Consider the following 13,604-nt stretch of genomic DNA (forward strand, 5'->3'; position numbering starts at 1 on the left):
ACTGATTCTGTGTTTATTTACTGCCTTTTCATATTTATCTCATTGTTTAACTAAGTTGTAATTGTTTTCAAGGTGAAGACTTGGCACTCACTTATGTCACAATGGGGTGACATCCTAATTTTAAAATAGGGCACCCTAAACCTTCCTTGGCATGTGTGTGGCTGTTGGACATGCTTTTCAGCCATAAAATGAAAGGAAGGAATGCAAAAGTGATTTGTGATTTCAGCATTCAGTAAAATCAACAATGTATATCCATAACTGTTTTAATTTTTTACTATTGGCCTAATAGCTAACAGGCATCCAACAAGAAGAAGGGAGCAATGCCTAAAAATTCAAACTTTATTATGACATAATAAAATATCCCAGAAAAAATCCATAAATATATAGAGACATAATTATACGGGGGACGTGACACACAAAAAACCGCACCTAGGGCAAATGGCAATGCTGCATATGATATAGTCTTATAATTCCCTAGCAAACAGTAAAGCCACAGGAATGCACAGATCTGATTATTAGTAAAAACGCAATGGTATATAGAGGTGCCAAATACAATAAAGCACATGGGAGTGCAAAAGACAAGCCAAATTGGGGATACTGGGCAATATAGCATGCATATGCACTAGTGGCAATAAAAACATAAACCCAGCATACATCCAGGCGATGTTAAAAGGTTGCTGCTAAAGCATATTTACCTTAAGGTGCGGGTAGGAGACCCCTGACGCGCGTTTCGCGTTAGCTTTCTCAAAGGGGAACATAACTAGGCTGCCTTTGCATTCTTTTATATAGCAGTGGAGTGAAAGGGGAAGCGGCAGTGATGGGCGCTTCCTGTGCGCGGCCCGGGCAAGCATCGTCATTGATCGGCGCCGTGTGAAGCCACGCCTCCTCCAAACTCGACGCGTCAGAGCAGGAGAGGGGAGGCGGCAGCACAGGGACGCGTCGCCATGACGACGCCAGAGACCGGACCACGCACAGGACACGCCACATCATCCAGAATAAAACAGGAAGGGAATGAAAAATACATGCGCTAAATAGAGGTAAAGATTCCCTATGTTTCCAAATAAAAATATGCCCTTTATAAAGGGGAAAATGGGGACTAAAAATGTGAACAATAAATTTAGTTACATATTAAAGCATATAATACCAATACCAATAACACGATAAATTAGATTATTTAAGTGAATATATATTGAGTGAACAGGGAAAGTGCTAAATTAGTGAGACAATGCAGTGCCACTGGAAAAATGTCATATTTGTGAAATAATCACAATAAATATATTTAAAAAAGAGTCCCCCAAAAGAGGAGGAAAGGAAAAAAGGACATCCAAGCCCATGTGTGATAAACGACCACATAATGTATAAAAGATGTGAGACATGTAATATATAATATAATAATAATATCTTCTTTCAAATGCGACAACTGGAAAAGGGGCAAGCGTGGAACCATAGGATTTCCTCCAAACAACGCAGGGGAAAGAGCAGGCTTGGAACGCCACATCCACATTGATATTCAGCCAGAAGCAGAGGCAGCTATATTTCAAGACATCTAAAAAAATCAAAATTAAAATCAAAATTAAAACAAAGAATAAAAAGGATAAAGGGGGGAAAGAAAAACAGAGCTTATAAAAGAAAACTACAAAAAAGGTGCGAAACTGATAACCTCATTAAGACCATCAGGCTGTATAAAATGAATCCTGGATATCCATCGTGCTTCCAATTGTGCAAGCATCTTTCTCCAATCACCACCCCTAATATCAACATGCACCTTATCTATTCCAAAGGCCTTCAACAGACTAGCATTGCAATCGTGCATTAATTTAAAGTGCCGTGGTATCGGTTTTAGAGAGGAGGTATCCTGTATATCTGCGGCATTCACGATGTCGCGATAGTGCTCCCTAATTCTAGTCTTTAAAGGCCTTGAAGTTAACCCGACATAGATTTTGGGGCATGGACAATGGGCATAATACACCACTCGAAAAGAATCACAGGTGATGTGCTGCGTAATCGAAAAAGTCTCACCATTGCTGGATTCAAATGTAGTGGCTCGTGCCATATTGGGGCATGCAATACAACTACCGCATGGGAAGAAGCCCCAAAGAGGACCCCTGGATCCAAAAGCCCTCCCCGGTTGAGGACCGGGATAATAACTTCGGACAATATGATTTTTCAAATTAGGTGATTTCTTGTAAGTGATGGATGGATAGTCTAAAGACATTTAGCCAAACATCTATCTTCTTTTAGTATGGGCCAGAATTTCTTTAGGGAATCCTGCATGCCCCGCCAATTGGTGTTAAAAGTCGTAATAAACCTTACCTTTGAATCTTGAACAGGTTTAGAATGTGGTTTCAAAAGCTCATTACGATCAGATTTTTTTGCTGCTTGCAGACCTTTTTTAATGCATCTTCGCGAGTAACCCCTTTCCTGAAACCTATGAAACAAATCATCCGCTTGCTCAATGAAGTTGTTCTCGTTGGAGCAAATTCTCTTGGCCCTAAGGAATTGACCCTTAGATATACCTTTTATCAGAGAGCAGGGATGGGAGGAGGAGGCATGAAGGAGCGAGATAACAGATGTTTCTTTGCGGAAGATGTTGGTTTCCAAGAAACCACTCGAGGGGTTGGTAATCAAAATGTCAAGAAAGTCAATGGAGGACTGACTATATTTACATGTTAACTTAATGTTCAGCTTGCTGTCATTTAATGTCCCAACAAAATCAAGGAGGTCCCGCTCTGAGCCCTGCCATATCATGAGAATGTCATCGATATAGCGGACCCAGAGCAAGACCCCCTCGATATGTGCAATGGGTTTGGTGAGAAAAATTTCTCGTTCCCACATGCCCATGAAAAGATTTGCATAGGCAGATGCAAAAGCAGCACCCATTGCGGTCCCCTGCTGTTGTAAATAAATACTCTGTTTAAAAATGAAAAAGTTATGCTCCAGAGTGAATTTCAACAACAAAAGCAGGAATTCGATGAAATCCGGATTGTGCTCGGGCATATACAAAAAAGTTTTAGTGGCCATAATCCCATCCTCATGCTGTATTGATGTGTATAACGCCTCCACATCCATGGTGACTAGCCACATATCTTTTTCAAGGGGGATACCATCGATTTGTTTCAAAACGTCCCCAGAATCCTTTACATAGGAGGGAAGGTCGGCTACCAGAGGTTTCAAATAAAAATCCAGAAATTTGGAAATAGTCTCACATAAGTTCCCATTGCTCGAGACAATGGGACGTCCAGGAGGAGAGGAAGCATTTTTATGAACTTTCGGTATAAAATATATGCATGCCATTTTGGGATAAAGAGGTATCAGATGGTCCCTGAGAGCCTTGGTGATGGTGCCTGTATCAAAAGCTTGATCAAGAATATCCTGCAGCTCCCTTTTAAATTTAAAGGTGGGGTTGAATGTTAATTTTTTGTAGCAGGTGTCATTCCTAAGTTGTCGAAAGGCTTCCCTTTCATACATTGAAATCAGCCACACCACCACATTACCCCCTTTATCAGCCTGCTTGATGACAACCCCTTTAAGATTTTTAAGCTCATTAAGAGCTGCCCTCTGTGAAAAAGTCAAATTATCCCCAGAACCTGAGCGTTTTAATTTCTCAAATTCCTTTGTCACAGGTTTGACAAAAAGTTCAATATGAGGATAAAGATTGAGAGGGGGGAATTTTTTAGGGACAGGGGGATGGAAAGTATCCTTACCTGGAGTGGCCGCAATTTGTTGATCATCCCCCAATTCTTCAAGGATGGAAATAGCATGCAGCTCATCTTCAGTTCAATCCTCCCCCATTCTGGGTTTATCATGCAGCTTTCTCAAAATTAGTTTGCGGGCAAAGAGGTGGAGATCTTTGGTGGCTAAGAATGAGTCAAAGGGAGAAGCTGGTGAAAACGACAGACCCAGACTTAAAACCTCCAATTGTGAGGGGGTTAATTCTATGGAAGACAGATTGATTACCTGCATCCTGGCAGAACTGTGCATAGTCCGCCCATATGTTTTTTGGGGGGTATGACCTCTTCCAACGTTATTGTTTTTCCTCAGGTTGTAGGTTCGTTGTTGCGCTTTACTACTCTCCCTGGAGGATGCTGACGAAATAGAGGAGGAGCGGGATGTAGATCGCCCCCGCGTATCATAGGAAGATCATTTGTAAACGGCACCATCATTAAAATCCTTTAGGTCTCTTTGAAATTTCCTAGTTTTCACCTCCTTAACCTCCTTCTCCCACGTTAGAAACTGATTATCCAAATCCGTGATAAGAGTCTCAATCTCGGAGGTAGAAAGACATTCCAACAATTTCTGACGCTTGGGCTTGGATGTCCTTTCTTCCTTTCCTCCTCTTTTGGGCGACTCTTTTTTAAATATATTTATTGTGATTATTTCACTAATATGACATTTTTCCAGTGGCACTGCATTGTCTCACTAATTTAGCACTTTCCCTGTTCACTCAATATATATTCACTTAAATAATCTAATTTATCGTGTTATTGGTATTGGTATTATATGCTTTAATATGTAACTAAATTTATTGTTCACATTTTTAGTCCCCTTTTTTCTCCTTTATAAAGGACATATTTTTATTTGGAAACATAGGGAATCTTTACCTCTATTTAGCGCATGTATTTTTCATTCCCTTCCTGTTTTATTCTGGATGATGTGGCGTGTCCTGTGCGTGGTCCGGTCTCTGGCGTCGTCATGGCGACGCGTCCCTGTGCTGCCGCCTCCCCTCTCCTGCTCTGACGCGTCGAGTTTGGAGGAGGCGTGGCTTCACACGGCGCCGATCAATGACGATGCTTGCCCGGGCCGCGCACAGGAAGCGCCCATCACTGCCGCTTCCCCTTTCACTCCACTGCTATATAAAAGAATGCAAAGGCAGCCTAGTTATGTTCCCCTTTGAGAAAGCTAACGCGAAATGCGCGTCAGGGGTCTCATGCCCGCACCTTAAGGTAAATATGCTTTAGCAGCAACCTTTTTACATCGCCTGGATGTATGCTGGGTTTATGTTTTTATTGCCACTAGTGCATATGCATGCTATATTGCCCAGTATCCCCAATTTGGCTTGTCTTTTGCACTCCCATGTGCTTTATTGTATTTGGCACCTCTATATACCATTGTGTTTTTACTAATAATCAGATCTGTGCATTACTGTGGCTTTACTGTTTGCTAGGGAATTATAAGACTATATTATATGCAGCATTGCCATTTGCCCTAGGTGCGGTTTTTTGTGTGTCACGTCCCCCGTATAATTATGTCTCTATAAAGTGGGGCAAAAAAGTATTTAGTCAGTCAGCAATAGTGCAAGTTCCACCACTTAAAAAGATGAGAGGCGTCTGTAATTTACATCATAGGTAGACCTCAACTATGGGAGACAAACTGAGAAAAAAAAATCCAGAAAATCACATTGTCTGGTTTTTTTTCATTTTATTTGCATATTATGGTGGAAAATAAGTATTTGGTCAGAAACAAGCAATCAAGATTTCTGGCTCTCACAGACCTGTAACTTCTTCTTTAAGAGTCTCCTCTTTCCTCCACTCATTACCTGTAGTAATGGCACCTGTTTAAACTTGTTATCAGTATAAAAAGACACCTGTGCACATCCTCAAACAGTCTGACTCCAAACTCCACTATGGTGAAGACCAAAGAGCTGTCAAAGGACACCAGAAACAAAATTGTAGCCCTGCACCAGGCTGGGAAGACTGAATCTGCAATAGCCAACCAGCTTGGAGTGAAGAAATCAACTGTGGGAGCAATAATTAGAAAATGGAAGACATACAAGACCACTGATAATCTCCCTAGATCTGGTGCTCCACGCAAAATCCCACCCCGTGGGGTCAGAATGATCACAAGAACGGTGAGCAAAAATCCCAGAACCACGCGGGGGGACATAGTGAATGAACTGCAGAGAGCTGGGACCAATGTATCAAGGCCTACCATAAGTAACACACTACGCCACCATGGACTCAGATCCTGCAGTGCCAGACGTGTCCCACTGCTTAAGCCTGTACATGTCCGGGCCCGTCTGAAGTTTGCTAGAGAGCATTTGGATGATCCAGAGGAGTTTTGGGAGAATGTCCTATGGTCTGATGAAACCAAACTGGAACTGTTTGGTAGAAACACAACTTGTCGTGTTTGGAGGAAAAAGAATACTGAGTTGCATCCATCAAACACCATACCTACTGTAAAGCATGGTGGTGGAAACATCATGCTTTGGGGCTGTTTCTCTGCAAAGGGGCCAGGATGACTGATCCGGGTACATGAAAGAATGAATGGGGCCATGTATCGTGAGATTTTGAGTGCAAACCTCCTTCCATCAGCAAGGGCATTGAATATGAAACGTGGCTGGGTCTTTCAACATGACAATGATCCAAAGCACACCGCCAGGGCAACGAAGGAGTGGCTTCGTAAGAAGCATTTCAAGGTCCTGGAGTGGCCTAGCCAGTCTCCAGATCTCAACCCTATAGAAAACCTTTGGAGGGAGTTGAAAGTCCGTGTTGCCAAGCGAAAAGCCAAAAACATCACTGCTCTAGAGGAGATCTGCATGGAGGAATGGGCCAACATACCAACAACAGTGTGTGGCAACCTTGTGAAGACTTACAGAAAACGTTTGACCTCTGTCATTGCCAACAAAGGATATATCACAAAGTATTGAGAAGAAATTTTGTTTCTGACCAAATACTTATTTTCCACCATAATATGCAAATAAAATGAAAAAAAAACAGACAATGTGATTTTCTGGATTTTTTTTTCTCAGTTTGTCTCCCATAGTTGAGGTCTACCTATGATGTAAATTACAGACGCCTCTCATCTTTTTAAGTGGTGGAACTTGCACTATTGCTGACTGACTAAATACTTTTTTGCCCCACTGTATATCTATGGATTTTTTCTGTGATATTTTATTATGTCATAATAAAGTTTGAATTTTTAGGCATTGCTTCCTTCTTCTTGTTGGATGGTCTTTTCGTGAAGCATTTTGTCTATTAGGCTTCTGTTATTTTGGATAATTACTAAAACTCTGTATTCTTTACAGTTTTTTTTTCTGCCAGAATGGATTATAAAGCAAGAGACAAAAATTGGCTCTCTTGCGTGGACACTGTGTTTTGTGGGGACGCCACGCAATCAGGTATTGGTGAAGGTGGTCAGAAAACGGAGCTTAAAAATTCTTTGAAAGTTTTTCTTAAAAAAAGAACTAAAACATGGTGGAATAAGGCCTCGTTAGAGTCCTATTTGGCTAAAAATTTGATACCAAGGGGTTTGCGGATCCGAATCATGCCTTCCTTTAATATTGATGACCCCTTATTTAGAACCAGATGGGAGGATGCCTGTACTTTGTGCTCCAAATCCTTGATAGAACTCCTCATTGGGAATGATAGAAAAACTCTAGAAAAACTGGATACCGACATAGACTGTACGCGTCAGAAATTGTTGGAATGTCTTTCTACCTCCGAGATTGAGACTCTTATCAAGGATTTGGATAATCAGTTTCTAACGTGGGAGAAGGAGGTTAAGGAGGTGAAAACTAGGAAATTTCAAAGAGACCTAAAGGATTTTAATGATGGTGCCGTTTACAAATGATCTTCCTATGATACGCGGGGGCGATCTACATCCCGCTCCTCCTCCATTTCGTCAGCATCCTCCAGGGAGAGTAGTAAAGCGCAACAACGAACCTACAACCTGAGGAAAAACAATAACGTTGGAAGAGGTCATACCCCCAAAAAAACATATGGGCGGACTATGCACAGTTCTGCCAGGATGCAGGTAATCAATCTGTCTTCCATAGAATTAACCCCCTCACAATTGGAGGTTTTAAGTCTGGGTCTGTCGTTTTCACCAGCTTCTCCCTTTGACTCATTCTTAGCCACCAAAGATCTCCACCTCTTTGCCGGCAAACTAATTTTGAGAAAGCTGCATGATAAACCCAGAATGGGGGAGGATTGAACTGAAGATGAGCTGCATGCTATTTCCATCCTTGAAGAATTGGGGGATGATCAACAAATTGCGGCCACTCCAGGTAAGGATACTTTCCATCCCCCTGTCCCTAAAAAATTCCCCCCTCTCAATCTTTATCCTCATATTGAACTTTTTGTCAAACCTGTGACAAAGGAATTTGAGAAATTAAAACGCTCAGGTTCTGGGGATAATTTGACTTTTTCACAGAGGGCAGCTCTTAATGAGCTTAAAAATCTTAAAGGGGTTGTCATCAAGCAGGCTGATAAAGGGGGTAATGTGGTGGTGTGGCCGATTTCAATGTATGAAAGGGAAGCCTTTCGACAACTTAGGAATGACACCTGCTACAACAAATTAACATTCAACCCCACCTTTAAATTTAAAAGGGAGCTGCAGGATATTCTTGATCAAGCTTTTGATACAGGCACCATCACCAAGGCTCTCAGGGACCATCTGATACCTCTTTATCCCAAAATGGCATGCATATATTTTATACCGAAAGTTCATAAAAATGCTTCCTCTCCTCCTGGACGTCCCATTGTCTCGGGCAATGGGAACTTATGTGAGACTATTTCCAAATTTCTGGATTTTTATTTGAAACCTCTGGTAGCCGACCTTCCCTCCTATGTAAAGGATTCTGGGGACGTTTTGAAACAAATCGATGGTATCCCCCTTGAAAAAGATATGTGGCTAGTCACCATGGATGTGGAGGCGTTATACACATCAATACAGCATCAGGATGGGATTATGGCCACTAAAACTTTTTTGTATATGTCCGAGCACAATCCGGATTTCATCGAATTCCTGCTTTTGTTGTTGAAATTCACTCTGGAGCATAACTTTTTCATTTTTAAACAGAGTATTTATTTACAACAGCAGGGGACCGCAATGGGTGCTGCTTTTGCATCTGCCTATGCAAATCTTTTCATGGGCATGTGGGAACGAGAAATTTTTTTCACCAAACCCATTGCACATATCGAGGGGGTCTTGCTCTGGGTCCGCTATATCGATGACATTCTCATGATATGGCAGGGCTCAGAGCGGGACCTCCTTGATTTTGTTGGGACATTAAATGACAACAAGCTGAACATTAAGTTAACATGTAAATATAGTCAGTCCTCCATTGACTTTCTTGACATTTTGATTACCAACCCCTCGAGTGGTTTCTTGGAAACCAACATCTTCCGCAAAGAAACATCTGTTAACTCGCTCCTTCATGCCTCCTCCTCCCATCCCTGCTCTCTGATAAAAGGTATATCTAAGGGTCAATTCCTTAGGGCCAAGAGAATTTGCCCCAACGAGAACAACTTCATTGAGCAAGCGGATGATTTGTTTCATAGGTTTCAGGAAAGGGGTTACTCGCGAAGATGCATTAAAAAAGGTCTGCAAGCAGCAAAAAAATCTGATCGTAATGAGCTTTTGAAACCACATTCTAAACCTGTTCAAGATTCAAAGGTAAGGTTTATTACGACTTTTAACACCAATTGGTGGGGCATGCAGGATTCCCTAAAGAAATTCTGGCCCATACTAAAAGAAGACAGATGTTTGGCTAAATGTCTTTTAGACTATCCATCCATCACTTACAAGAAATCACCTAATTTGAAAAATCATATTGTCCGAAGTTATTATCCCGGTCCTCAACCGGGGAGGGCTTTTGGATCCAGGGGTCCTCTTTGGGGCTTCTTCCCATGCGGTAGTTGTATTGCATGCCCCAATATGGCACGAGCCACTACATTTGAATCCAGCAATGGTGAGACTTTTTCGATTACGCAGCACATCACCTGTGATTCTTTTGGAGTGGTGTATTATGCCCATTGTCCATGCCCCAAAATCTATGTCGGGTTAACTTCAAGGCCTTTAAAGACTAGAATTAGGGAGCACTATCGCGACATCGTGAATGCCGCAGATATACAGGATACCTCCTCTCTAAAACCGATACCACGGCACTTTAAATTAATGCACGATTGCAATGCTAGTCTGTTGAAGGCCTTTGGAATAGATAAGGTGCATGTTGATATTAGGGGTGGTGATTGGAGAAAGATGCTTGCACAATTGGAAGCACGATGGATATCCAGGATTCATTCTATACAGCCTGATGGTCTTAATGAGGTTATCAGTTTCGCACCTTTTTTGTAGTTTTCTTTTATAAGCTCTGTTTTTCTTTCCCCCCCTTTATCCTTTTTATTCTTTGTTTTAATTTTGATTTTAATTTTGATTTTTTTTAGATGTCTTGAAATATAGCTGCCTCTGCTTCTGGCTGAATATCAATGTGGATGTGGCGTTCCAAGCCTGCCCTTTCCCCTGCGTTGTTTGGAGGAAATCCTATGGTTCCACGCTTGCCCCTTTTCCAGTTGTCGCATTTGAAAGAAGATATTATTATTATATTATATATTACATGTCTCACATCTTTTATACATTATGCGGTCGTTTATCACACATGGGCTTGGATGTCCTTTTTTCCTTTCCTCCTCTTTTGGGGGACTCTTTTTTAAATATATTTATTGTGATTATTTCACTAATATGACATTTTTCCAGTGGCACTGCATTGTCTCACTAATTTAGCACTTTCCCTGTTCACTCAATATATATTCACGTAAATAATCTAATTTATCGTGCTATTGGTATTGGTATTATATGCTTTAATATGTAACTAAATTTATTGTTCACATTTTTAGTCCCCTTTTTTCCCCTTTATAAAGGGCATATTTTTATTTGGAAACATAGGGAATCTTTACCTCTATTTAGCGCATGAATTTTTCATTCCCTTCCTGTTTTATTCTGGATGATGTGGCGTGTCCTGTGCGTGGTCCGGTCTCCGGCGTCGTCATGGCGACGCGTCCCTGTGCTGCCGCCTCCCCTCTCCTGCTCTGACGCGTCGAGTTTGGAGGAGGCGTGGCTTCACACGGCGCCGATCAATGACGATGCTTGCCCGGGCCGCGCACAGGAAGCGCCCATCACTGCCGCTTCCCCTTTCACTCCACTGCTATATAAAAGAATGCAAAGGCAGCCTAGTTATGTTCCTCTTTGAGAAAGCTAACGCGAAACGTGCGTCAGGGGTCTCCTGCCCGCACCTTAAAGTAAATATGCTTTAGCAGCAACCTTTTAACATCGCCTGGATGTATGCTGGGTTTATGTTTTTATTGCCACTAGTGCATATGCATGCTATATTGCCCAGTATCCCCAATTTGGCTTGTCTTTTGCACTCCCATGTGCTTTATTGAATTTGGCACCTCTATATACCTTTGCGTTTTTACTAATAATCAGATCTGTGCATTCCTGTGGCTTTACTGTTTGCTAGGGAATTATAAGACTATATTATATGCAGCATTGCCATTTGCCCTAGATGCGGTTTTTTGTGTGTCACGTCCCCCGTATAATTATGTCTCTATATATCTATGGATTTTTTCTGTGATATTTTATTATGTCATAATAAAGTTTGAATTTTTAGGCATTGCTTCCTTCTTCTTGTTGGATGGTCTTTTCATGAAGCATTTTGTCTATTAGGCTTCTGTTATTTTGGATAATAGCTAACAGGCATGTTGTTGCTAACGACCTGCCTGCACCAATTTCTGCCGGTACAGAGCAGTCACTGAACGCTCCTGTTGGCGATTTGGCTGCTCCACACCAACAGAACAGCTCTTCTTCTTCCGCTCTGCTCTGTTGACTGGGCGCAACTGCCGAGGTCGGGCTGATCGGCAGCCAGGTCCCTGATGCCTAACTGCAGGAAGCTGGCTGTCAGTCAGCATGATGCAGGCAGTCATCCCGTCAGCAGAGCAGAGCGGAAGAGGTAGTGCTGCTCTGCGGAGATGAAGCAGGTGAATCATCAACAGAGCAGAGAGGAAGAGGTAGAGCTACTCTGTGGAGATGAAGCAGGTGAATCATCAGCAGAGAGGAAGAGGTAGAACTACTCTGTGGAAAAGGAGCAGGTGAATCATCAACAGAGCAGAGAGGAAGAGGTGGAGCTGCTCTGCGGAGATGGAGCAGGTGAATCAGCAGCAGAGCAATGAGGAAGAGGTGGAGCAGCTCTGCAGATATGGAGCAGGTGAATCAGCAGCAGAGCAATGAGGAAGAGGTAGAGCTGCTCTGCGGAGATGAAGCAGGTGAATCATCAGCAGAGCAGAGAGGAAGAGGTAGAGCTGCTCTGCGGAGATGAAGTAGGTGAATCATCAGCAGAGCAGAGAGGAAAAGGTAGAGCTGCTCTGTGGAAAAGGAGCAGGTGAATCATCAACAGAGCAGAGAGGAAGAGGTGGAGCTGCTCTGTGGAGACGGAGCAGGTGAATCAGCAGCAGAGCAATGAGGAAGAGGTAGAGCTGCTCTGCGAAGATAGAGCAGGTGAATCATCAGCAGAGCAGAGCGGAAGAGGTAGAGCTGCTCTGCAGAGATGAAGCAGGTGAATCAGCAGCAGAGCAATGAGGAAGAGGTAGAGCTGCTTTGCGGAGATGAAGCAGGTGAATCATCAGCAGAGCAGAGAGGAAGAGGTAGAACTGCTCTGCAGAAATGAAGCAGGTGAATCGTCAGCAGAGCAGAGCAGAAGAGGTAGAGCTGCTCTGTGGAGATGAAGCAGGTGAATTGTCAGCAGAGCGGAAGAGGTAGAAATGCTCTGCGGAGATGGAGCAGGTGAATCAGCAGCAGAGCAATGAGGAAGAGGTAGAGGTGCTCTGCGGATATGGAGAAAGGGAATCGTCAGCAGAGCAAAGCGGAAGAGGTAAAGCTGTTCTGCAGAGAAGAAGCAGGGGAATCATCAGCAGAGCGGAAAAGGTAGAGCTACTCTGTGGAGATAGAGGAGGTGAGTCGTCAACAGGAACAGTCTGGGACTGCCCTGAGCCGGCGCCAGATACAGCAGGCCGATAGTTAACAACTTTAATCCTTTGGACTGAGAGACAGCACTGCAGTTGTTCAGTAATAAAAGTAATCATCAAAATTCCAAATTGCCCAATAATTTTGCGCAAAATGTAATTTTGTGCTACAAATTAAACTCTAGGTGTTAAAAAGGCCAAAAAGCAGCAAGTAACTTTCCCATGTTGTGATTTTTATCAAAACTACAGTTAGCAGCCCAGTAAGTGACACATCACTGAAATCAGGGTCTCTGCCCCCACATCACGCTGCTTTCAGAATTAGTATACAAAACCAGTTGGCAAATTCCCTTTAACATGAATTTAGAAACTGTAGACTGTATGAGCATGCTCCTAGCTGGTCATATATCGATGTGTGTGATACTACTGACGCAATGGCAGGAATCAATTGATGAATGCAGTCTACTTGCAGTGGCCGCGCAGTACTACACATCAGCCCACTATTCCATTCAATAGGATGCGGATGTGCAGTAACCATCCCCGACCTCTACAAGTAGACAGCCAAGCTCCACAAGGACTTCCGGCCGGCCCCGATCGGCGGGGGGTGCCGAGTGCTGGACCCCGGCAGATCAAACATTGATGTCCTGTCCTAAGAATAAGGCATCAGTATAAAAGTAGTGGAAAACTTCTTTAAAACATTTCTTGTAGCCACTTAAATTATATTCTATGAATGGGGGTTTGGTGTTCATCAGGTGTATCGTTTATTGTGTAGACTTACATATAAGAAAATGGGAAAAGCTGCATCATAACGGGAAGAGGACGACGATACCGACCGAAGAATCTGCCTGAAAATATAAGACACACACTGCT

At 42.7% G+C, this 13,604-nt stretch overlaps 2 long non-coding RNA genes across 2 annotated transcripts; one reads left to right on the forward strand and one right to left on the reverse strand.

The window, feature by feature from the left end:
* Positions 1-321: 321 nt before the first annotated feature.
* LOC141069339 (uncharacterized) lies at positions 322-2,475 on the reverse strand. Its single transcript, XR_012226540.1, has 2 exons — positions 2,314-2,475; positions 322-1,546 (listed from the first exon to the last, which is right to left on the reverse strand). It is a non-coding gene; the product is annotated as an uncharacterized lncRNA (long non-coding RNA).
* Positions 2,476-6,965: 4,490 nt separating this feature from the next.
* On the forward strand, positions 6,966-11,387 carry LOC141069340 (uncharacterized). Its single transcript, XR_012226541.1, has 4 exons — positions 6,966-7,752; positions 7,853-8,005; positions 9,282-9,396; positions 10,167-11,387. It is a non-coding gene; the product is annotated as an uncharacterized lncRNA (long non-coding RNA).
* The last annotated feature ends 2,217 nt before the right edge of the window (positions 11,388-13,604 follow it).

This window comes from Dendrobates tinctorius, unplaced genomic scaffold, assembly GCF_039654945.1.
Source record: "Dendrobates tinctorius isolate UK_male_01 unplaced genomic scaffold, ASM3965494v1 ptg000258l, whole genome shotgun sequence".
NCBI classification, from domain to species: domain Eukaryota; kingdom Metazoa; phylum Chordata; class Amphibia; order Anura; family Dendrobatidae; genus Dendrobates; species Dendrobates tinctorius.